Source organism: Acinonyx jubatus, chromosome A1, assembly GCF_027475565.1.
Source record: "Acinonyx jubatus isolate Ajub_Pintada_27869175 chromosome A1, VMU_Ajub_asm_v1.0, whole genome shotgun sequence".
Taxonomy (NCBI): domain Eukaryota; kingdom Metazoa; phylum Chordata; class Mammalia; order Carnivora; family Felidae; genus Acinonyx; species Acinonyx jubatus.
Window position 1 is genome coordinate 83666632 of NC_069380.1, and position 24558 is coordinate 83691189.

The 24558-nt window shown below is 39.7% G+C and overlaps 1 long non-coding RNA gene across 2 annotated transcripts in view; it reads left to right on the forward strand.

Moving 5' to 3' along the window:
* The window catches only part of LOC106974935 (uncharacterized), a 43420-nt gene that overhangs the window by 17770 nt on the left and 1092 nt on the right, over nucleotides 1-24558 (forward strand). Inside the window, exon 3 of one of the 2 annotated variants that reach the window (XR_008296847.1) lies at nucleotides 22266-22361. This is a non-coding gene — a long non-coding RNA (uncharacterized LOC106974935). The remainder of the gene's footprint in view (nucleotides 1-22265; nucleotides 22362-24558) is intronic. The other variant, XR_008296845.1, reaches the window with a different exon arrangement.

Sequence of the window (24558 nt, forward strand, 5' to 3'; positions counted from 1 at the left end):
CTTTATGCCTTGTGAACCCATGGGTGTAAACTCAGGGAATTTCTAAGCTTATTCCCCACGTATTTTATTAATACACCATATTTTATCTGTTCAATTCAAAATGGATGATAGACCGAGGGCACTCCCGGTTCACTTACTGTGAGGTCTTCTACAGCATCTGGGGCATCTTAGACAAGATCCATCTATTTTCTTTTGCAGCTTCAGGAAACATCAGGAGGAGCTGTATGAGATCATGTGGCGTGTTGTTTGGGGCAGATCTTAGAACAGGTCTAGGGTTTATTTTGGAACATGCCTTTTGAGGTCTTGGGGTGGAAGTTTTCCTGCAGAACCCATGGCTGGCATGAAGGAAGAGACCTTTCCATGGTTTTCCCAAGGCTGAATGAAACCTACATCCCAGTGTCATCAGAGCCCTTCCCTGATTGTCCTACATTTTTGACTGCTGAGTCATTCTCCTGCTTTGCTGTCCTATTCTCACTCTTTTTGAGAGCTCTCAACATGCCCTGCTTTCAAGGACCCTGGCACACATGGGCATGACTTTACACACACTGACTGCAGGACATGAGTGTGTTTGGAATAGACAGTGTGGACTTCTCTGATGTACTTGCCTACAGATTGAGGCAGAATCTACAGAATCTGAAACTCATATTGGGAAGTGGTATCCTGAGGTAACTCCATATCTCCCAAGGGTTATTGGAGGTTCAGGGGACTTTAGGACACTAGAATCTCCCAATTAGATAGGGATCCTACAAGCCCCCTCCCCATTGATACTGTGTCTACTACGTGCCCCCAGGGATGCACAGCTGAGCAAGTTGAGCTGTCCTGCTTGCATGAGCCTCGGGGACTTTGTCATGTTCCCTCAACTCCTGGATGTTTGAAGGGGGTGATCAAAAACTGCCCAATGTCTCATCCCCACTATTGATGTTCTGGGGAAGCTCTTGGGTGATTTAAACAGGTTGGGAATACAGGGCTGGGTCTTGCGGAGTGAGATGAGGAATAACTCCTGGGGCTCTCTTCTCATACAATTTAGTGCATATACCTCCTGGATTTCTGCCCCCCAGCCTCCCTTACTGGGAACCACAGCACTCCTTCTATGTTCAGCAGCTGCTGGTGGAATGATAGCCCAGCCACTTCAGGACCTTGTATAGATTGGATTCAGGTTCCTCAGAGAATGGGCTTAGGATATCCTTCAGTACCTACAGGGATTATGAAATTATTCTTATCTCCTCTTTATGGTCCCAAGCCTGGGCAACATCCCAGGTTTTGGCTGGTTTTCCTGAACTGCCATGTAAGCTATGGAAGAGATGAGAACATGTGCCCGTGTTTTCTTTACCCCCTTCATGACAAACTCACCACATTTGCATTTGCTCCTCTTGTGACTGAAAACCTGCTTCCCTGCTTTTAGTCATAAGTCTAGCAAAGGGGGGCTTCTTGGGAGCTGAAAGGAATAGCAGAATCCATCGTGACCAGATTTATCCATGCAGGAAACACACAGTTATGGCACCCAGGTAGATCCACACATCGTGAGGCAACTCCAACAACTTGGGTTCAGCCTTGCTGACTCCCAGACCCTCTCCATCCTGGGCCATTTGGAGTATTTTCTCCAGACTTCATGCTGCAGCACCAGGGTGACACTAAGTGTCCAGAGGGACACTAAGAAAGGGACTGGGGGTTTCTTCAGAGATGTTTCATACAAGCTTCAGATGGAAGGCCTCAGTGCCTATATGAGACCAGGCATTTTAGGGTGGAAATTATAAAAGGAGAGAATGAGAAGAGCTCCAAAGAATTGCTTATGAATGGCAGAGAGAGTTTGTGTAAGACATGGAGAAGGAGATTTATTACAGGCACCATGTTGCTCTTTCTGTTTGAATCCTTGCCATCCTTGGAGTTGCCTTCCTTTGGACAGGGCATCAATGAAGTTCAGTGGCTAATGAAAAGGGCAGTGAAGAGATGGTGGAGGTGAGAACCCATGGCCCTCTGCTCTTGGAATGATGGATCCTGATTAAAGGGTGATGGGTCTTCAGTTGTGAGTCCTCTGGATCTCAGGCCCTTCACCACTTCAGGCGAGGAGTGGGTCTCATATGTAACACTCAATTGTTCCATCACAGGTTTTCTCCTTGACCAGGAATTAAGACTGTATCATCCTGACCATTTTCTTGCAGTCACTGTCCCCATGACTGTGCAGGACTTTGCCTGGGTCCCTCCTTGATACTCACATCCATGTTCCCCTTCCTCCTTTCCCAGATACACTCCATTTCCTTTCCTATGCCAAACTCCACACTTATATGGTTCTCAAATATGAGGAAAGATGGATGACTTCCTGGCACCACTAAATCAATCCCTGGTCTATCCTGTTTGGGGAGCACCCGTCATGCAACTGAGAGGGAGAGAGTACTGACAGTGCCCACATATCCAGTTCCTGTTCTGTCACTGAGATGACCTTCCTTGGGACACACTTTATCCAAAAACAGCCTCAATATTTCCCTTAACCTTTGCAGAGAATGAGTGGAAATGAGAGGACAGTATTGACTCCAATTACCCAGAATCTCTACGTGAGACACTGGAAAGTGTCCCACAGTGGGGCCACAGAAACACATGGTAACTGCCAGGGATCTCACTAGTCCTTGAGGGAAACAATGGAGGGCTTGTTCCTTGGGACGGAGTAAGGAATGGTTGCAGAGAGGGCATGACCACGGTGTATGGGGATAGGACTGGCGCTGTGAAGCAGGAAAAGTGGGTTCAGAGAGGTACGATGACCCGATGGCCCTGCCACCCAGATAGATGCTTTGTCCTACACCTAACCACTGCCGTGTGACAGGGCAACAGTGCTGTGACAACAAGTATGTGAAGCAGGCCCAGCATACCCTTCACACAGGCCTCTAGAACACCTGCTGGAAATGGAACATCTCCAGGGAAGCTGCTCAGGGCTCTTTCTCATGGAAGCACATTCACACATCAGATTCCACAGGGGTGTGAATGCTGTCATGAGCTAAGGGACACGGCAGGATATGTAATGACCACAGAGGAAATCTTCTGGGACTTATCCAGCTCAGGGGGTGGTAATTCTGGTAGGGCAAACAGGACAGAAACGTGAAGGTTTGCTACAAGCCCTGTAGATTATGACAGAGAGGGTATACCTCTCATCCACCTCCTGGCTCAAACCAGAACTTAGTCTCCTGGTTCTCATATCTGGGAGAAGGATGTTTGTTGTCAGGTCATGTGTATTGTACTTCAATGACAAGGAAGACCCTAATCCCTCATGCACAGTTCCTGAAAGGTGCTAACCAAGGTGCTAGCCCTGTCAGTCCAAGGTTTGACATTTGACAATGGTAAAGGGAGGGAAGCGCTGATTTGGTGGGAAATATGATTTAAAATAGCAAAGTAAGAAACGATGTTTACAAACACAGCTCCCTCAATGCGTATGGACACAATTTCATTTATAGTATGCTTGTAAACTATGAAAAGAACAAACCAGGCTTCTACATCTGTTTTTCTTTCCTTTCTGGTTTCCTGGCCAGCTTCCTTGGTCTCCAGAACAGCAGCTGCAAACCCACTGTTCCTGAAGCCCTCTCCCTCTGCTCCTGAGTGCTGTCCCCTACCTTCAGAGTCTTCCTCTTCGCTGCTGGAGTCTGCTATGCTCTCCAGACACAAATCTGTAGGAACTTATTTGTATTAGAGATTCAAATATTAGAAATCTTGTTCTTAGTGAGAGGAGCTCACCCACCAGTCCCACTCAAGTTGAGGTTTCTGAGGGTCATACAGCATCTGCCTGAACTTTCTATTCTGTTCTCAAATATTCATTGGGCTCAGTGGAGGCAGAGCCCTTAAAGAAATCATGGATCACAGTTTCAAATGTTCCCATTAGATGGAAAAACTGCCGAAATCATCTTCATACTATCATTTCTACATGCCCATTAGACTTTGCCCCTGTAAATGTCACATCCAGAAATTCCAACTCAAATTCCAAGGTGAGATGTGGCTAGTGTGAGGAAACAATCAGAAGTTTTATGTTATTTATTATTTTAGTGTAGGGCACTGTGTTAAGGATTAATTGTGTAAAATTGATTTTAGACTGATTCCACCCTAAATCACAAAAATCCAAAGATGAAGAAGACATAATCTCTGCTCCTCTGCTCATTCCTCTGACATTAATTGTTGGCCAGATCTGATATTTGATGTGAAAGTAAGTAGTTCCTGGGCTCCTGCCAGGCACCATTTGAGGCCTTCAGACACCAAAAGAGGAAAGCCAACAGCCACTTTCTAGAAGAGTGACGGCAGGTTCAATGAAACACCTATCAAAATCACAATATCACTTTCTAGAAATAGAAAATCTTAAAATACATATGGAAGCACAAAGTTGTCCACATAGTCAAACTATTCTGGAGAATGAAGAATAAGGCAGTGGCTCCATACTTGTGGACAGGAAAACACATTAGAAATCTGCAGAAAGAAAACACTATGGTAGTGGGATACTTAATAGGAGGATAGACCATGGACAAGAATAGAGAGTCCCCATGTAATCTCTCACATTTAAGGCGTACTCATCAAGACTACACACGTGCAAGGGTAGTCTCTTCAACAATCCACAGATTGAGAAGACAACCTATAAAAGAAAATATTTCTAAGTCTTCTATCAGAAAAAGTGTTTATTTTCAAAATGGGAAGAAAGGGAAACTAACTAATTTGAGAATGGGGAAAAGACTTGAATAATCATGGCTCCAAGGGAAAACAAAATCAATGGGCAGCAGATTTAGGAAAAGATACTGACATAACTAATCATGAGGGAAATGCAAATGTAAGGATAATGAGATATCTCTTCATCTGTTAGCACAGCTAGGATCCAAACCAAAAACTAAAAAAATGGGTGTTGGGAAGGATGGGGAAAATTTTAAGCACTGACCGTGGTTAATCGTAATTTAAAAGGGAAGACATCATAGAAGACTGTCCTGAGTTTACTCAAATAATGGCAATTAGAACTCCCATAAAATCCAGTAATCATTCATCTGAGTATACAACCAATGAAAATGAACTCATTATGTCGAAGTTGTACCTGTGATCCCATATTCATCACAGTATGTACACCATATCCAGGATATGGAAATTTTAGTACAGTGCCCATCAACACAGGAATTTCAAAGAAAAAGTGATATATCCATATAGCATGATATTATTTACCTTTTAGAGGATGAGGACATCCCATGATTTATGGATACAGAAAGTCCTGGAAGACATTCATCTAAGTGAAATAAGCCAATCTCAGGAAAACAAATACTGTCTGTCTGCACTTACATGAGGATTGGAAAATAGTCAAGGACTCCTAGTAGCAGAGTGCAGATGGGGGGTTGCCAAGAGATTGGGGAGGAGGAAATGAGGTGTGGCTATTCCATTCTTGTGGAGAATTTCTCCTGTTACATGGAAGAGTCTGGGAACATCCTGCACAACCCTGTGTATCAATTTAACAATAATGCACTGTCTGCATGGAAACATGTCATGTTCCCTGTGTTTTACCACAAAAATATAAATAAAATGAAGTATAAATTTAAAAAAGTGCATTTCCCTTCCCTTATCTTCATCTGTTTTGTCTCTTAAAGTCCTCATATGAGTGAAGTCATATGATTTTTGTCTTTCTCTGACTAATTTCACTTAGCATAATACCCTCCAGTTCCATCCACGTAGTTGCAAATGGCAAGATTTTATTCTTTTTGATTGCCAAGTAATACTCCAGCTAACTAATTTGGATGTAAATTTAAAAAAAAAAAAAGTGCATTACAGTGGGAAGGGTCATAGAGGTTAATGGAGAGAAATTACAGGAAGCCTGTTTGTCCAGGTGCTGAAGATTTGTACACAGGTCTCACACCAGCAAGGTGTCCTTGTCCTTTCTCATCCACATTCAACAAGGAGCCCAATACCATGGTAAGTGTGGCAAGGTGAGCTCAGGTAATACAGGTTCTCCTGATTTTGACTCTTTGTAATGAACTGTCAATAATTGAAATTATGCTCTACAGATAAGATTTCTAGGACAACCTTGCTTCAACTAGGCAGTTTCTGGAGTATATAATAATATTTAAAAATGCGGTAATCTCTCTTTTTTTTTGTTTATTTGTGGAAACAGGCATAAGGAAATCAAATTCTATCAAAATAGATATTTTTCAAAAGATTTAGCCTCTAAGTCATAATTAGGTTCTATTTATATTCATATTGTCTTATGAGAACTACATTACGTTTTTTACTTGCAAAAGCCTCCAGACTTCATCAAGCCCCTCGTTCCACTGGCAGATGGACAGGAATGTGTATGGGAATTCTCCCTTCACATTGGTGAGGTTCTCTTTCCCCACCTTGCAGTACAAAACTTACCCTGCGTTCTCCTTGGAAGAAATCCAAGTGTTCACACTGATGTCCCATCTCTGAAGAAGACTTTGTTCATCTCTTTGAATTACACTTTTTGCCCAGCACACAGAACAACTAGGATCAGTGGTGGGTGCCTGATTTTCCATCTGAGAAAGACAGATTTATTCTCAGCAACAGTATCCAAAGATAAATGTTAGATCCCATTCTAAGCAAGTGGATACAGAAGGAGTGGCTTCTTCCCAACTAGTGCTAGCAGTTCCTGCTTTCTCAGATTCCTACCAGATCTGGGTGTGGCAGGTGGCTTCCCCAAAAACCACACGCAGAGGGAAAAAAACCTGTCCCAGCACCCTGTGACTTGACTGACATTGGGAAGACTCATTGTGGAGCCTGAGATGAAGAGTGTTGTGTGTGAGTAAAGTGGCAAGACCAATCATGCCATGAGACCTACCAGGAGGTGAGGTCCTACTGTCAGACTCTGTGACAGATATTGTACGATGGGATATTTGTTTTCCTGGTACATTGGCATGTGTTGGGCACACAATGAACAAATTTAAATTGTACTATTTGAGGGCAGCTGGGTGGTTCAGTCAGTTAAGCAACTGACATCAGCTCAGGTCTTGATCTCATGGTTCGTGAGTTTGAGCCCTTTGTCTAACTCTGTGCTGACGGCTCTGAGCCTGGAACCTGATTCAGATTCTGTGTCTCCCTCTCTTTCTGCCCCTTCCCCGCTCACACTCTATGTGTGTGTCTCTTTCTCAAATATAAATAAATATATTTTTTAAATTGCACTATTTGATACACTTTTATATGCATAAACAGTCATAATGTAATGGTGATGGGATTTTTTTATTGAGATAGTCGACACCATTAATTGTAATGTTTAGGGAAGTATATGTACATCTAGGGAAACACATCATACACCAAACTCTTAAACACACACACACACACACACACACACACACTGAGAGTTACAGCACATGGATTCACATGTAGACATACCTATTACCTGCACACAAACCTACACCACCTGATGGTAGTACCACTGCTTCCAGGGATGCTAGAATATGACCATAGGTATTTCCTGGAAAACCCCCTTAGACCTCCATGTGTCCAATTTTCATTCGAGCAGGAGCTGGAATCAGGGTGGCTATACACAATAAGCCTTCAAGAATGCACCACTTTCTCATCTTCCAGATCTCTCCTCACTAAGTGAATGACTCCAAAATACATACTGCTTTCACATTCCAGCACGGTGCTCTGCAATGTCAGAAAAGAAAACACTATGAGGATCAGATCATGCTGTGTTTTGTTTGCACAGGTCTTTTGTTATCTTAGTGACAGGAGCAAACCAGATGGAAAAGAACAGTAGAGGCTAGAGAACCCCAAAGCAAGAGTAGAGCAAACATAGCCATTGAAAAAGGCATCAAATATTCCTACAGAGGTACGTCCCAAGTCTTTTTAAAAAAAGTTTTAATGCCTATTTATTTTTGAGAGAGAGAGAGAGAGAGAGAGAAACAGAGTGCAGTTGGAGGAAGGGCAGAGAGAGGGAGACACAGAATCTGAAGCAGGCTCCAGGCTCTGAGCTGTCAGCACAAACACTTATGCAGGGCTTGACCTCATGCACCATGAGATCATGATCTGAGCCAAGGTTGGACACTTCACCGACTGAGCCACCCATGCACTACCCAAGTCGGTTTGGAAAAATGATATCCAGGAATGAAAATTGGCTGCTGGTGAACAGGTCACTATCTTGCAGATGGTAACTGATACTGCTATTTTTTAAATACCTTTGCAATCAGGTATCCATGGGTAATATACTGTCACTGGACATTCTCCCTATTAAGTAAGTTGTATATACCAACATATGTGCACATGATAAGAGTTTTATACATTAATTCTATGTAAAGAGAAGTAAAGAATTCTTCATTCTTACACAAAGGCAAGCTTACCTTGGCAGTTGATGTGGTGTCTCCATCTCTGCTGTCAATGGAGACTACTTTCATTAGGTCATTGAGCTAACCTAAGAAGATACGCAGATAGTTTCAGGATTCCACTGGGACTGGTCAGGAATTGTTCCAGGGGCTTTCTTTGATGGGGTCATGGACACAAGTATATAGAGATTGGTGGTTAATGAGTATCAACTGAACTGCTGCTGGGCCATCCTTGATAGATAAAGGAAGGTAATGGAAAGGAGTAGGAAAGGAAATGGAAACAGAGCCTCTTAATTTTAGCTGCAGGGAATCTGATCAATGTTAAATATTGGAAACAAGGCAAAACACTGAGATGCATGCTATGTTTTGCTGATGGAGTCCTATGACTGTACTGCCTGTTTGAAGTTCAGGAAATGATCCTATGTTTGGACATTTTCAAGTCAATGTCTTTGTCTTGGTTGTGCAGGAGATATGCAACCAAGGTGGTGGGAACAATCCTCACTTCCAAGCTTTGCTCTGGATTCCTATTTACCAGGGTCCCTTCAGTGTGCACTACAAACTTTGAGTACATCTTAAGGCTTATGATACTGTTATGAAATTGACTAGAAATCTTCCTGATTCTTCTCTTCTTAGACCCCAAATGAGAGATGCTCCTAGATGTGAAAGATGTTGGGCCATTTATTTCTCCTCTATCTCCATCTACAGAAAGGGAATATGAAACAAACTTTCAGGTGCAGCTGTGCTGAGTGAACAACATACTGTTGTAGGCAGTGTGTGCAGAGAGCATGACTTATAGTCCTGGAAATTGGACACCTGCATCGTTCTTTGTAAGTAGCACATATCTTCTGGAGAAACACACACTCCACACACCCACACACATATCACATAAACTCACACAGAAACAACCCACGACCCTCATACACAAAAACCACATCACCTAAAAGGCCTATGTGCTGTCAGGAACTACAGAACATGATTATATTGTTTTACCATACAATCCTTTTTTACTCACCAAACCCTACAATTCACTCCCAGCAGGAACCCAGAAATCAGGGAGTCTCTCCACACCAAAACAGATGAAAAAGCCCCACCTTCATCATCCGCTAGTATTGTCCTCAAGAAGTCACCAGTTCTAGAATATGTGTAATAAAGAGTTACTGTAGCCTCATCCTGCAATTACAGAGAAGGCAACGCTCTGAGGTTCACACCATCCTGTGCACAGGGTTTGCTCATGGACTTTATTCTCTTGGTGATGTTAGAAGCTGGTTGGGATGCAGTTTTTGAGTCAATGACTTCAAAAAATCATACAAAGGTGACCTGTGAAAAGGCTCCAGTTTTCAAGGTCACATCTCACTAGTCACTTTCATCAGCAAATATAAAATTCTTTTCTACAGAGGAAAATTATCTCCTGACAGATATTCACTAACATACAGTTTCTCACTGGTAGTGTAATTATTATTTCTTTTCCCATGAGAAATCATGTCAGTTGGTGATAGAATCTCAGAAAGAACCATAAACTGCAGTAAATTGTGTATAACCTCTTGGGTGGATATGCACAGAAGTTCATATCTTAATTACATTGAAATTGAAGTAAAACAATAGTGCTCTTTCAGATACAGAAAATATCCTTATTTTCTGTAGTAATTATGTAGTAATTATGTAGTAGTAATTATGGACTGTGCTGCAGCTGAGCATTCTCTAGGGGGACAAGGGATTGCACAGAAGAGGAGCAGGAAAGACATCGGCAACAGGACTTTTGTCTTTCTAGCAAAGATGATCCTGATGAAGGTGAGATAGTTAATGAAAATTGTGGAAACCTTGACATGCCTTGTCAGTCAAGATTGAGTCTCATAGCCTCTCTTGATTGCTTGAAGTTCACCCAAGTTATCACTGTCTGCCTTTTTGAAAATATGTTCTTCCCCCAGAATCCCCATCATGTATTTGCTAGGATTTTGTATTCATCATATCTAATTTGGAATTTGTACTTGACGAAAAGCAACCTTGAATGTGAAGCTGTATTTCATCCTAGGAAAAGAAGCCTCTTAAATTTCCACACTAATCATTTGTCATAGAGATTATTACATTTACAAACCTTGAAAATACTGACATCCCATCGGGTGAAAGGAAAAACTATCGATTCCCTTGATATACTCCTTCCACTTTTCCTTGGTCAATATAATTTATGTGTGTCCTATAAGTCAGTGCCTGTCCATCATGGCCCATGGCATCCAACAAAAGAGAAGTTTGTTACAGAGTGGAGGCCTGGAAAGAGCACTGAAAATCTCTAACATTGCTGTGCAGGAGGTTCGAAATAGGCATTCTAGACACGTAGCTTACCACCCAGTTCCTATTTTAGAATGGCCTATGGATGTGTGTTTGCAGTATTGTAGTATTTCTTTCCTTTTTGTTTCATGTTTATTTCTTTAGTTTGAGAAAATGCATGAGAGGGGAAGAGCAGAGAGAGAATGAGAGAGCATACCAAGCAGGCTCTGTGCTGGAAGCACAGAGCTTGACACAGGTCTTGGTCTCCAGAACCGTGACAACATAACCTGGGCTGAAATAAAGAGTAAGATGCTGAACTGACTGTGCCAGAAAGATCCCATAGAATTGGTGCATTTTTGTTGCTTATGGTAATGTTATCAAATACAGTAAGTTATCTCTCTCTTCCTTTTCTGCTATTGGCCATGTGTAAGCAATGACTCCAGCTATGAAAGATGTGGACCTGCACTGTCCTCCATGCAATGCCACTTTCTAGAATCTCTGGGCTTACCAGAAGAATGTGGCCTTTCTATGTGCATTTGAAACCATCGAAATGCCCAAGTCATCTTCACTTACTTATGTACCCTCCTTATGTGAACATGCAGGCCACTGTGTATGTTTGGGAAATGTTTGGGACCTTGTAAAGTCTAGTATTCCCAGGAATGTACACATTGTTAAAATTCCTTTGCTCTGTGACTAATAGTGCCATGGCTGAGTGCTAGGTGCAGATCAGTAGTCCAGAGCAACTGACTCCTGGGTTAAGACCTTGATTCTCCATGTAAAAGGGCAAGGTTTGGGGTCATACGGCATACATGGTCACAGTGCTTTACTGGACAATCTCTCTCAGTAAAACATAACCATTATTCCCAGGAGGAACCCAGAATCAGGATGCAACCTTCTTTATCATTTAGAGTTTTCCACAGCAAAAAGATTTTCCTGAATATGTACAGTTTTCCTTTGCCCCAGCTTCGACCTATAGTTGAGAAAATAAAACACAGTGAAGATCACATCATCCTATACACTGTTGGCACAGGTCTTCTGTTTGGTGAAGATCAGGAAATAAAAGGATACAGTCGTTAAGTCATTACCCACCCACAAGTTAAAGAAAACACATATAAGGCTCTTGAACTTTTTATGGCAGATCTGTCAAGTTCATTCTCATCAGCAAACAAAAAAATTCATTTTAGGAGGAACATTTTCTGCTGAGGAAAGTGTTCACTTGCATATAGTTTTTAATGGGGGCTGTCATGTTTTAGTGCCCTTTTGTAGCTGCTGTCACTTGGTAATAGACTTTCACTCAGCATTCCCCACGCAAGGAAACTGCATATCTCATCTTTAAGGTTCATTGTCATATTTGTCTCTCTGAATTTGGTTGAAAAGGTAATAAATGAAGCAACATTTCTATCTCAGAGAAAGTGAGATGAGCTTACCTTGGAAAGAGATGGGACCAGTTCTGACATGTCTCTGGGAAGGTCTTCAGATGGCCCCGCTGTGGCATCTAAGAGGACACAGAGTACCTGTCAGGACATTGGCTGTGCTGCTCAGGAATTACTCAGGGAGTTTGCTTGATGTGGACACAGAACCACAGTGCATGAATGTAATTCTTGAACAAGCAAGGCCTGAGCTGCTGCTGGGCCAACCTCCTTGGTGGAGAAAGAAGAGGAGAGAAACAAGAAGGAAATGAAAAAGAGAGTCTTTGCTTTCAAGCCAAAGGAATCAACTCGGTGTGAAATCATCAGTCTCAAATAGGGAAACACTCAGTGCACAATGCGTTTCCGTGAGGGAGTCCCCTGACTCATCCTGCCCACTTGAAAAGACAGCCACTAATTCACCTGTCACAGGACAGTTTCAGCTTCCAGTCCTGCATATATGCATATATGTCATCTATTCTGTTCGGTTATTAGGCTTATATACGATGAAATGCACATCAATTTGATCCTTCTATTACAGTGCAAGTACACACTCAGTGTCACTGTTTACATGAATAATGCTGTGTACTCAGCACTAGCATCTACATCCAAGGCATTTCCATTCTATCTTAAATAACCTCAGTACCCATGAAGAAATGACTCTCTCGTCCCCACTGCTCCACCCATTCTACTTTCGACTTTCTGAGTTTATGAAATTGTCCATGGTAGTTTCCTCATATAGGTGTATGTCTTTCCGTGTGAGCCTTCTTTCAAAAAGCATCTTATTCAAGGTCCAGCCATTTTGTAGCATATTGTAAAACTTACGAATTTTTAAGACTGAATAGTTTTCCATTGTGTGCATGGATGTTATTTTATTATTCCTCTCATCACTTGATGTACTTTTGGGTGGTGTCTCTATGGCTACCATGAATACTGCTGTCATGAACATTTGGTGCACAATTTCTGTTACTGTAATGGGGATACTTGTTGTTCTGCATTGTCAATCACATAGAATCCTAAAGCAGATAGAATGTCTTTCAACAAAACTGTGGAGTTGACCTCATAAGAAGTACCCATGTTTTTCATTTATATATATATATATATATATATATATATATATATATATACACACACACATATATATCATAATATATATCATTATATATCACTATATATATCATATATTACAATATATATATCACTATATATCTCACTGTATATATATATATATCTCATATATATATATAATACCCACATGTAAGATATTTTTTTTAATTTTTTTACCATCCATTTATTTTTTTTTAATTTTTTTCCATTCTTTTTTTTCCAATATATGAAATTTATTGTCAAATTGGTTTCCATACAACACCCAGTGCTCATCCCAAAAGGTGCCCTCCTCAATACCCATCACCCACCCTCCCCTCCCTCCCATCCCCCATCAACCCTCAGTTTGTTCTCAGTTTTTAAGAGTCTCTTATGCTTTGGCTCTCTCCCACTCTAACCTCTTTTTTTTTTCCTTCCCCTCCCACATGGGTTTCTGTTAAGTTTCTCAGGATCCACATAAGAGTGAAAACATATGGTATCTGTCTTTCTCTGTATGGCTTATTTCACTTAGCATCACACTCTCCAGTTCCATCCACGTGGCTACAAAGGGCCATATTTCGTTCTTTCTCATTGACATGTAGTACTCCATTGTGTATATAAACCATAATTTCTTTATCCATTCATCAGTTGATGGACATTTAGGCTCTTTCCATAATTTGGCTATTGTTGAGAGTGCTGGTATAAACATTGGGGTACAAGTGCCCCTATGCATCAGTACTCCTGTATCCCTTGGGTAAATTCCTAGCAGTGCTACTGCTGGGTCATAGGGTAGGTCTATTTTTGATTTTCTGAGGAACCTCCACACTGTTTTCCAGAGTGGCTGCACCAGTTTGCATTCCCACCAACAGTGCAAGAGGGTTACTGTTTCTCCACATCCTCGCCAGCATCTATAGTCTCCTGATTTGTTCATTTTGGCCACTCTGACTGGCATGAGGTGATATCTGAGTGTGGTTTTGATTTGTATTTCCTTGATAAGGAGCGACGCTGAACATCTTTTCATGTGCCTGTTGGCCATCTGGATGTCTTCTTTAGAGAAGTGTCTATTCATGTTTGCTGCCCATTTCTTCACTGGGTTATTTGTTTTTTGGGTGTGGAGTTTGGTGAGCTCTTCATAGATTTGGATACTAGCCCTTTGTCTGATATGTCATTTGCAAATATCTTTTCCCATTCCATTGGTTGCCTTTTAGTTTTGTTGGTTGTTTCCTTTGCTGTGCAGAAGCTTTTTATCTTCATAAGGTCCCAGTAATTCATTTTTGCTTTTAATTCCCTTGCCTTTGGGGATGTGTCGAGTAAGAGATTGCTACGGCTGAGGTCAGAGAGGTCTTTTCCTGCTTTCTCCTCTAGGGTTTTGATGGTTTCCTGTCTCACATTCAGGTCCTTTATCCATTTTGAGTTTATTTTTGTGAGTGGTGTGATAAAGTGGTCTAGTTTCAACCTTCTGCATGTTGCTGTCCAGTTCTCCCAGCACCATTTGTTAAAAAGACTGTCTTTTTTTCCATTGGATGTTCTTTCCTGCTTTGTCAAAGATTAGTTGGCCATACGTTTGTGGTTCTAGTTCTGGGGTTTCTATTCTATTCCATTGGACTATGTGTCTGTTTTTGTGTCAATACCATGCTGTCTTGATGATGACAGCTTTGTAGTAGAGGCTAAAGTCTGGGATTGTGATGCCTCACGCTTTGGTCTTCAAAATTACTTTGGCTATTCGGGGCCTTTTGTGGTTCCATATGAATTTTAGAATTGCTTGTTCTAGTTTCGAGAAGAATGCTGGTGCAATTTTGATTGGGATTGCATTGAACGTGTAGATAGCTTTGGGTAGTATTGACAATTTGACAATATTTATTTTTCCAATCCATGAGCAGGAATGTCTTTCCATTTCTTTATTTCTTCTTCAATTACCTTCATAAGCTTTCTATAGTTTTCAGCATACAGATCTTTTACATCTTTGGTTAGATTTATTCCTAGGTATTTTATCTTCTTGGTGCAATTGTGAATGGGATCAGTTTCTTTATTTGTCTTTCTGTTGCTTCATTGTTAGTGTATAAAAATGCAAGTGATTTCTGTACATTGATTTTGTATCCTGCAACTTTGCTGAATTCAAAAGTTCTAGCAGACTTTTGGTGGAGTCTATCAGATTTTCCATGTATAATATCATGTCATCTGCAAAAAGCGAAAGCTTGACTTCATCTTTGCCAATTTTGATACCTTTGATGTCCTTTTGTTGTCTGATTGCTGATGCTAGAACTTCCAACTCTATGTTAAACAACAGCGGTGAGAGTGGGCATCGCTGTCATGTTCCTGATCTCAGGGATAAAGCTCTCAGTTTTTCCCCATTGAGGATGATGTTAGCTGTGGGCTTTTCATAAATGGCTTTTATGATGTTTAAGTATGTTCCTTCTATCCTGACTTTCTCAAGGGTTTTTATTAAGAAAGGGTGGTGGATTTTGTCAAAGGCCTTTTCTGCATCGATTGACAGGATCATAGGGTTCTTATTTTTTCTTTTATTAATGTGATGTATCACGTTGATGGATTTGCGAATGTTGAACCAGCCCTGCATCCCAGGAATGAATCCCACTTGATCATGGTGAATAATTATTTTTATATGCTGTTGAATTCGATTTGCTAGTATCTTATTGAGAATTTTTGCATCCATATTCATCAGGGATATTGGCCTATAGTTCTCTTTTTTTACTGGGTCTCTGTCTGGTTTAGGAATCAAAGTAATACTGGCTTCATAGAATGAGTCTGGAAGTTTTCCTTCCCTTTCTATTTCTTGGAATAGCTTGAGAAGGATAGGTATTATCTCTGCTTTAAACGTCTGGTAGAACTCCCCTGGGAAGCCATCTGGTCCTGGACTCTTATTTTGGGAGATTTTTGATAACCAATTCAATTTCTTTGCTGGCTATGGGTCTGTTCAAGCTTTCTATTTCCTCCTGATTGAGTTTTGGAAGTGTGTGGATATTTAGGAATTTGTCCATTTCTTCCATGTTGTCCAATTTGTTGGCATATAATTTTTTATAGTATTCCCTGATAATTGTTTGTATCTCTGAGGGATTGGTTGTAATAATTCCATTTTCTTCCATGATTTTATCTATTTGGGTCATCTCCCTTTTCTTTTTGAGAAGCCTGGCTAGAGGTTTGTCAATTTTGTTTATTTTTTTTCAAAAAACCAACTCTTGGTTTCATTGATCTGCTCTGCAGTTTTTTTAGATTCTATATTGTTCATTTCTCCTCTGATCTTTATTATTTCTCTTCTTCTGCTGGGTTTAGGGTGTCTTTGCTGTTCTGCTTCTATTTCCTTTAGGTGTGCTGTTAGATTTTGTATTTGGGATTTTTCTTGTTTCTTGAGATAGGTCTGGATTGCAATATATTTTCCTCTCAGGACTGCCTTTGCTGCATCCCAAAGCGTTTGGATTGTTGTATTTTCATTTTCGTTTGTTTCCATATATTTTTTTAATTTCTTCTCTAATTGCCTGGTTGACCCACTTATTCGTTAGTAGGGTGTTCTTTAACCTCCATGCTTTTGGAGGTTTTCCAGACTTTTTCCTGTGGTTGATTTCAAGCTTCATAGCATTGTGGTATGAAAGTATGCATGGTATAATTTCAACTCTTGTATATTTATGAAGGGCTGTTTTGTGACCTAGAATGTGATCTATCTTGGAGAATGTTCCATGTGCACTCGAGAAGAAAGTATATTCTGTTGCTTTGGGATGCAGAGTTCTAAATATATCTGTCAAGTCCATCTGATCCAATGTCTCATTCAGGGCCCTTGTTTCTTTATTGACCTTGTGTCTAGATGATCTATCCATTTCTGTGAGTGGAGTGTTAAAGTCCCCTGCAATTACCACATTCTTCTCAGTAAGGTTGCTTCTGTTTGTGCGTAATTGTTTTATATATTTGGGGGCTCCTGTATTCAGCGCATAGACAATTATAATTGTTAGCTCTTCCTGATGGATAGACCCTGTAACTATTATATAATGTCCTTCTTCATCTCTTGTTACAGCCTTTAATTGAAAGTCTAGTTTGTCTGATATAAGTATGGCTACTCCAGCTTTCTTTTGGCTTCCAGTAGCATGATAGATAGTTCTCCATCCCCTCACTCTCAATCTGACTGTGTCCTCAGATCTAAAATGAGTCTCTTGTAGACAGCAAATAGATGTGTCTTGTTTTTTTATCCATTCTGATACCCTATGTTTTTTGGTTGGCGCATTTAGTCCATTTACATTCAGTGTTATTATAGAAAGATATGGGTTTAGAGTTATTGTGATGTCTGTATGTTTTATGCTTGTAGAGATGTCTCTGGTACTTTGTCTCACAGGATCCCCCTTAGGATCTCTTGTAGGACTGGTTTAGTGGTGATGAATTCCTTCAGTTTTTGTTTGTTTGGGAAGACCTTTATCTCTCCTTCTATTCTAAATGACAGACTTGCTGGATAAAGGATTCTCGGCTGCATATTTTTCTGTTCAACACATTGAAGATCTCCTGCCAATCCTTTCTGGCCTGCCAAGTTTCAGAAGAGAGATCAGTCACGAGTCTTATAGGTCTCTCTTTATATGTTAGGTCACGTTTATCCTTCGCTGCTTTCAGAATTTTCTCTTTATCCTTGTATTTTGTCAGTTTCACTATGATATGTCCTGCAGAAGATCTATTCAAGTTACGTCTGAAGGGAGTTCTCTGTGCCTCTTGGATTTCAATGTCTTTTTCCTTCCCCAGTTCAGGGAAGTTCTCAGCTATTATTCAAATACATCTTCAGCACCTTTCCCTCTCTCTTCCTCCTCTGGAATACCAATAATGTGTATATTATTTCTTTTTAGTGCATCACTTAGTTCTCTAATTTTCCCCTCATACTCCTGGATTTTTTTGTCTCTGTTTTTCTCAGCTTCCTCTTTTTCTTTAATTTTAACTTCTAGTTCACCTATTCTCTCCTCTGCCTCTTCAATCCGAGCTGTAGTCGTTTCCATTTTATTTTGCATCTTGTTTAAAGCGTTTTTCAGCTCTTCCTGACTGTTCCTTAGTCCCTTGATCTCTGTAGCAAGAGATTCTCTGCTGTCCTCTATACTGTTTTCAAGCCCTGCAATTAATTTTATGACTATTATTCTAAATTCACTTTCCGTTATATTATTTAAATCCTTTTTGATCAGTTCATTAGCTGTTGTTATTTCCTGGAGATTCTTCTGAGGGGAATTCTTCCCTTTGGTCATTTTGGATAATCCCTGTAGTGGTGCAGACCTGCAGAGCACTTCCCCTGTGCTGTGGTGTATAACTGGAGTTGGTGGGCGGGGCCCCAGTCAGACCTGATGTCTGCCCCACCGCTGGGGCCACAGTCAGACTGGTGTGTGCCTTCTCTTCCCCTCTCCTAGGGGCGGGATTCACTGTGGGGTGGCGTGGCCCGTCTGGGCTACTTGCACACTGCCAGGCTTGTGGTGCTGGGGATCTGGCGTATTAGCTGGGGTGGGTAGGCAAGGTGCACGGGGGCAGGAGGGGCAGGCTTAGCTCGCTTCTCCTTCGGTGATCCACTTCAGGAGGGGCCCTGTGGCAGTGGGAGGGAGTCAGACCCGCTGCTGGAGGGGTGGCTCTGCAGAAGCACAGTGTTGGGTGTTTGCGGGAGCAAGCAAATTCCCTGGCAGGAACTGGTTCCCTTTGGGATTTTGGCTGGGGGATGGGCAACGGGTTCAAGCACTATTCTAAACGTAAAGTGAAATGAAAATTAATGGGAAACCATCCATCAAAGGTAAGCAAAACCAAGAAAGCAACAAGCACTCACTGGAACTCTGGCAGTCTGTAACACACGTGGATCCTCTACCTGCAAGTGATTGTTTAAATAGAGGATCTAATCAAGGGTAACCTGAGCCTTAGATGGTCCAAATGGGGTTCTTTTGACATGTCTAAATTGATTTTCTTGAGTGTACAATTTAAGAGAGCAGCTACAAAACTAAACTATATGAATGGGAACCATACTTTAACTGGTGTATAGTAACTTTTAAAAGAGAAAGTGATAAGCTGCTTTCATTACAGGAAACTAATGAGACACTTTTAGAAGTGATAGAAAAACTGGAAAAGGGCCCAAAACAGCTACTGAAATTCTTTTTCTCCCTACCTTTCTATACCCACTTCTAACTGAACTCGTATTTTGACTCGTTTACCCTACCTCCACAATCTTTTTCTTCTGAAAGCTCTAAGCATCATAACCTAGCTACCAAAGACATAAAGGTTATTGCAGCTCCATTCAATGAAAAGATCATTATAGGGAAAGGTGAACCAGCCCTCATTTATGCTCCATGAACAAGGGCAGAACTTAAAAATCTGACTAAGGACTTGCCCAATGTATTGCAGATCCCTATAAGTTTGTTCAGGAATTTTACCTTATTTTAAAGGCAAAGAAGTCAGGGTATCATGAGTTATAGCGACTTATGCATATGCTGATTCTGACAGCAAAGCCAAAGTATAAATGAAAAAAATAGAAATGGAAAAATCTTATAGAGGATTTTCCTAAATATGAATCATCTGGTTTAGAAAGAGACAGATATATTGCTCATAGACTATCTCAGGCAAAATCTACTATATTCCCTAAAAAATCGATTGGACTAAAATTCAACAATACAAACACAAATAAGGAGAATACACGTTTGATTTTTTATGATTTTAAAGTTTTCAGGGATGTCTCCTGTAAGTTTTCAAAATCATCAAAATAACCCATTGCTAAATTCTACCTTCTCAGAAGACTTAGATGAAAAGTTGGCTACGTCATTAGACAATGTGATGTGGAATGGGCCTCCTTAGCCACTTCTGCCCTCATATCTTTTCTATATCAGTCACCTAAAACACAACAATAGCAAAAAGAGAAAGCTAAACCTATCAAGGTCATGAATTTTCAACTTCAACAGTTAACTAAAGCTCAGAAAAAAAAATCATTCCAAAGGATAAAATAAAATTCAACTTATGACCATACATGTTATTATTATAAAAAGCTTGGTCATATTAAAATAGAGTGTCATAAATTGAAATGGGATTTGAAAACAACATAATAAAAAAGAAATAATAGAGGTGCTAATATAAAATCAAGAGATATCCCCCTTACTCCTTACCAATACTTTAGGAAAAATTGATATTAATATAGATGGTGAAATTAATAAGGCCTTCAGGGACACAGGAGACACATTATTTGTACTTAGCCCTACTGTGATACACTGCCCTCTTTAGAGTAAAGAAATTATCCAAATGATAGGGTTTCAAATCAACCTCTCCAGGTATATAAATCTAAACCTATGACTTTCCCACTCAGAGATGTAACAGGACAATATATTTTCCATTTGGTACATTGTGATCCAATTCATCTAGTTGGTGATGATTTTTTTACAAAAATAAAATATTCATATCTCTTTCTCACAGAAAGGAAAATTGTGTTTAAATTTAGAAAATATAATTGAAGCTCAAAAGGATATTTCTGCAAGGGTTATGGTTTTATGTCAAGCTAATCAAGGCTGTGAAGTTAACAAGCATTTCTTATCTCAGGTGCCAGAATAATTATGATCCTCTTCTTCCAATGATATAGGAAAATTTAAGTTTGCCCCTCCAATAAAATAACTATAGATGAATCCAAACCATTGCCCAGTATTTTCAAATATTCACTAAAATCTGAAGCTATAAATGGAATTAGGACAATTATTCAAGATTACTTAAAAAAGGAAACATTCCTTGTAGTACCCCTTGTAACACTCCAATATTTCTGGAACAAAAGCTCATGATAAAGGACGGAGATTTGTCAAAGATTTGAGATCCATAATCACCATTGTCATGCAAACCCACCCCATAGTTCCTAATCCCCATGCAATACTTTCTGCTATACCCACTGATGCCTAGATCGATAGATAGAGATATAGATATGACATAGATATAGACACAAATATAAATATATAGATATAGATATATAGACAGACAGATATGTTTTTTTTTTAACCAGTTTACCTACGTGGTGCTTTTTCTTCTTTAACATTCATGCAGGTAAGGATAGTCAATATCCATTTGCCTTCTCTTGGGAAGGTCGTCAATATAATTGGACTGTAATGCCACAGGGATATTTTTCTCTGATCTTAAGAGCTGATTTAGAAGAAATGAATTTTTCCTGAACACTCTACTCTTATTCAATATGTAGATCGCCTACTGCTATGCTTAAACACAGAAACAGATTCTCAAAAGGACTCTATTTTGTTGTTGTTGTTGTTGTTGTTGTTGTTAAAACAACTGGCCTCTCAGTGCCATAAAGTCTCAAGAAACATATTGCAATTTTACTTATCTATAGTAAAATACCATCAAAATAGGATGATATCAAAAGATGGCCTATTGACGGATGCTGAAAAAATAAGAGGAATTTTTTTTTCCATTTGCCCAAAACCAAGAGATAATTAAGAGGATTTCTAGGGCTTATAAGCTATTGCCAAAACTAGATACCTAATTTTTCCTATTATAATTCAACCTTTATGTAATCTATTTAAGATAGTGGCACCTGGGTCTCTCAGTCAGTTAAGCATATGACTCTTGATTTTGGCTCAAATCATGATCTCATGGCCCATGGGTTCGAACCTGTGTCGGGCTCCACACTGACAGTTCATGGCCTACTTTAAATTATTTATGTCTCCCACACACAAATAAATAAGTAAACTTTTAAAACTCTATTAAAGTTAAACCAATCTGGACTCATGATCTGGACCCCTGAAGGACAAAAATCTGCAGAAACACTAAGGTATATATTAACTCAGACCCTAGTTTCAGGTCACCTTAACTATAAATTACCTTTTTTCCCCTTTATACATGAAAATAGAGGGCATTACCTATGAGTATTAGCTCAAAAACATAGTGATTACTATCATCCACTAGGATATCATAGCCAGCAACTAGATTCAGAGGCTAAAGCGTCCCTTCACTCTTGTTTAAGGGCTATTTCTGCCACATCCTTCCACTGTAAAGCCACTGGAGAAATAATTATGAGCTCTTCTTTATCTATGTGCCTCACTCAGCTGAAGCCTTTCTGAATGCTTATTATACCCAACGTTTCTCTGCTAGCTGACTTGCTTCTTATGAATCATTCTTATCTGCAACTACCATCACCTAATGCAATGGCATATTCTGAATCCTTCTTTCACTTTACTACCCACACCAGAGGGCACTTAACACCTTAATACTCATGATTGTATTATGTTAACTGATTATCTTCTTACACCAGGAAATTATTTACAGGGAATGTCTCTTGATAATGAAGATCTAACATGGTCCACCATCAAGTTTTATCTAAGGATGAACAAAGACATTACCAAGCTGGGTATGCTATCATATCACTACCTGATATTATTGAAAGCTCTTATTTACAAAGCGTTAAGTAAACTCAACAGGCAGAATTGATAGCTCTCATTAGAGCTTGCCAGCTAGCAAAAGATAAAATTGCTAATATGTATAGTTATAGCCATTATATTTTTGGAGTCACTCATTACTTTGGCATACTATGGAAATAAAGAGAATTTCTGACCTCTACTAGACAACCTATTAAAAAAAATGGAAAATAAGTAGCCCAATTACTAGAAGCTATACAATTACTAAAACAACTTTCTATTAAAAACTTCTTGTACATGCAAATGCAGACACCACAGAAGTTAAAGGAAACAATTTAGCTGATTCAGCTGCCAACCTGGCAGCCTTGAAGGTGGACTTGACACATATTCTTGAGTGTTCCTTTAATCTTATTAGTTTTCATTAAAAAAAAATCTTGGGGCACCTGGGTTGTTCAGTTGGTTAAGTGATCAACTCTGGATTTCAGCTCTGGGCATAATCTCATGATTCAAACTATCAAGTCCATGTTGGGCTCCATGATGACAGCATGGAACCTGCTTGGGTTTCTTTCTCTCCCTTGCTCCCTGCCCCTCCCCTGTTTCCTTTTACTCTCAAAATAAATAAATAAACTTTAAAAATCTTATTTTGAAGGCATAAGAAAATATTTCTAAGAAAAAAAGGCGGGGTCGAATTAGACTCCCTATCACAGATATGGGAAGGGCCAATAGAAAACCCATTGTTTCTTAGTTCCCAGATGCCCCTTTTATTATATTTTCATCAATTAATTAATTGGGGACCTGAAAAATAACGGGGAAAACAATACATTTGGAAAATTCTCCCAAAAGCTGCTTATAAGCTATATAAACACTGTACAATTTGTCTTAAACACAATTACTGACTGGATCTCAAGGTCTTTTCCATTCTCAAAGAGTCCCTTTGAAATATGGCACATCGACTTTATTCATTTACCACTTACTCAAGGATATAAATATGTTTTGATTATGAATTACATGTTTTCTCATTGGGTCAAAGTCTTCCCTTGTTAGAGAGCTGCTGCCTTCACAGTAGCTAAAATATTAATTGAAAGTAATTATTCCTGATTGGGTAGTTCCTTCAGAACTAGATAGTGACAAAGTCTCCCATTTCACACAACAAATAATTGAAACAATATGCAATGTTTGGCCAATAATGCGGCATTTTCACTGTGCTTATCATCCTCAATCTTCTGGATTGGTAGAAAGAACTAATGGCGCAATTAAAATTTAATTAACAAAATTTTCTGAAGCTTTTAACCAACCATAGCCAAAAGTTCTTCCACTGGTGTGTTTGATTCTCAGGTCTACTCCTTTAGCCAAACATCAACTTTACCCATTTGAAATGATAACAGGATGACCTATGAGGTTTAAAAAAGGGTGATATGAGCCCACCTTATTAAAAGGGAATATACTATCCTATTGTCAAGGCCTAATTCAGGTCCCAAAACAAAGTACTGGTTTGATTTCTGACTTCCTAAATTAGTTCTCAAATGAAGGAGAGAGAGACAGAGAGAGAGAGCAAAGGAAAGGACCTCACCAGGTACTCTTAAAATATCCCTGTGGTTCCAATTAAGGGAAATAAGCTCACGGATCCATGATTATCACTTTAAAAAAGTCACCTTCACGTGAGTGGACTTCAACTCCTATTTATGACACTGGGCTCCTCCTAAAGCAACATTTGCTGTTAACCAGGATGAGAAACAGATGAAAACTGAGTAGACAGCTAATCCCCAGATTGAGGACCAAGCCTGTTCTATTTTTCAGTATGCTTTGCAACTCTGTAAACTTAGATTATCATAAGCCTGCATATTTATCTCCATCCCCTTTTCTATTACACCGTGATAAAATCTTCTGTTTACATGCTAAATTTACTAATGTCACTGGAAGAGCACCACAGCTATACACTATACTGACAACTTACACCACATGTTTATGACTCCATAGAGTAGTTCAAATAGGCATTTAACTTTTGGTGCCTACTTATTGGGATATATTTATTATAGGAAACACATGCTAGGATTAATGTTCTAATAAATATCACCAAATTCAAATCCTACCTGTATAATTTATAATACTCAGCAAACTGATCACTGTGTTTCAATAAATTTGGATGATTTTTTTTGCAATAGCCTGCAGAATATGAAAACAACGATTAGC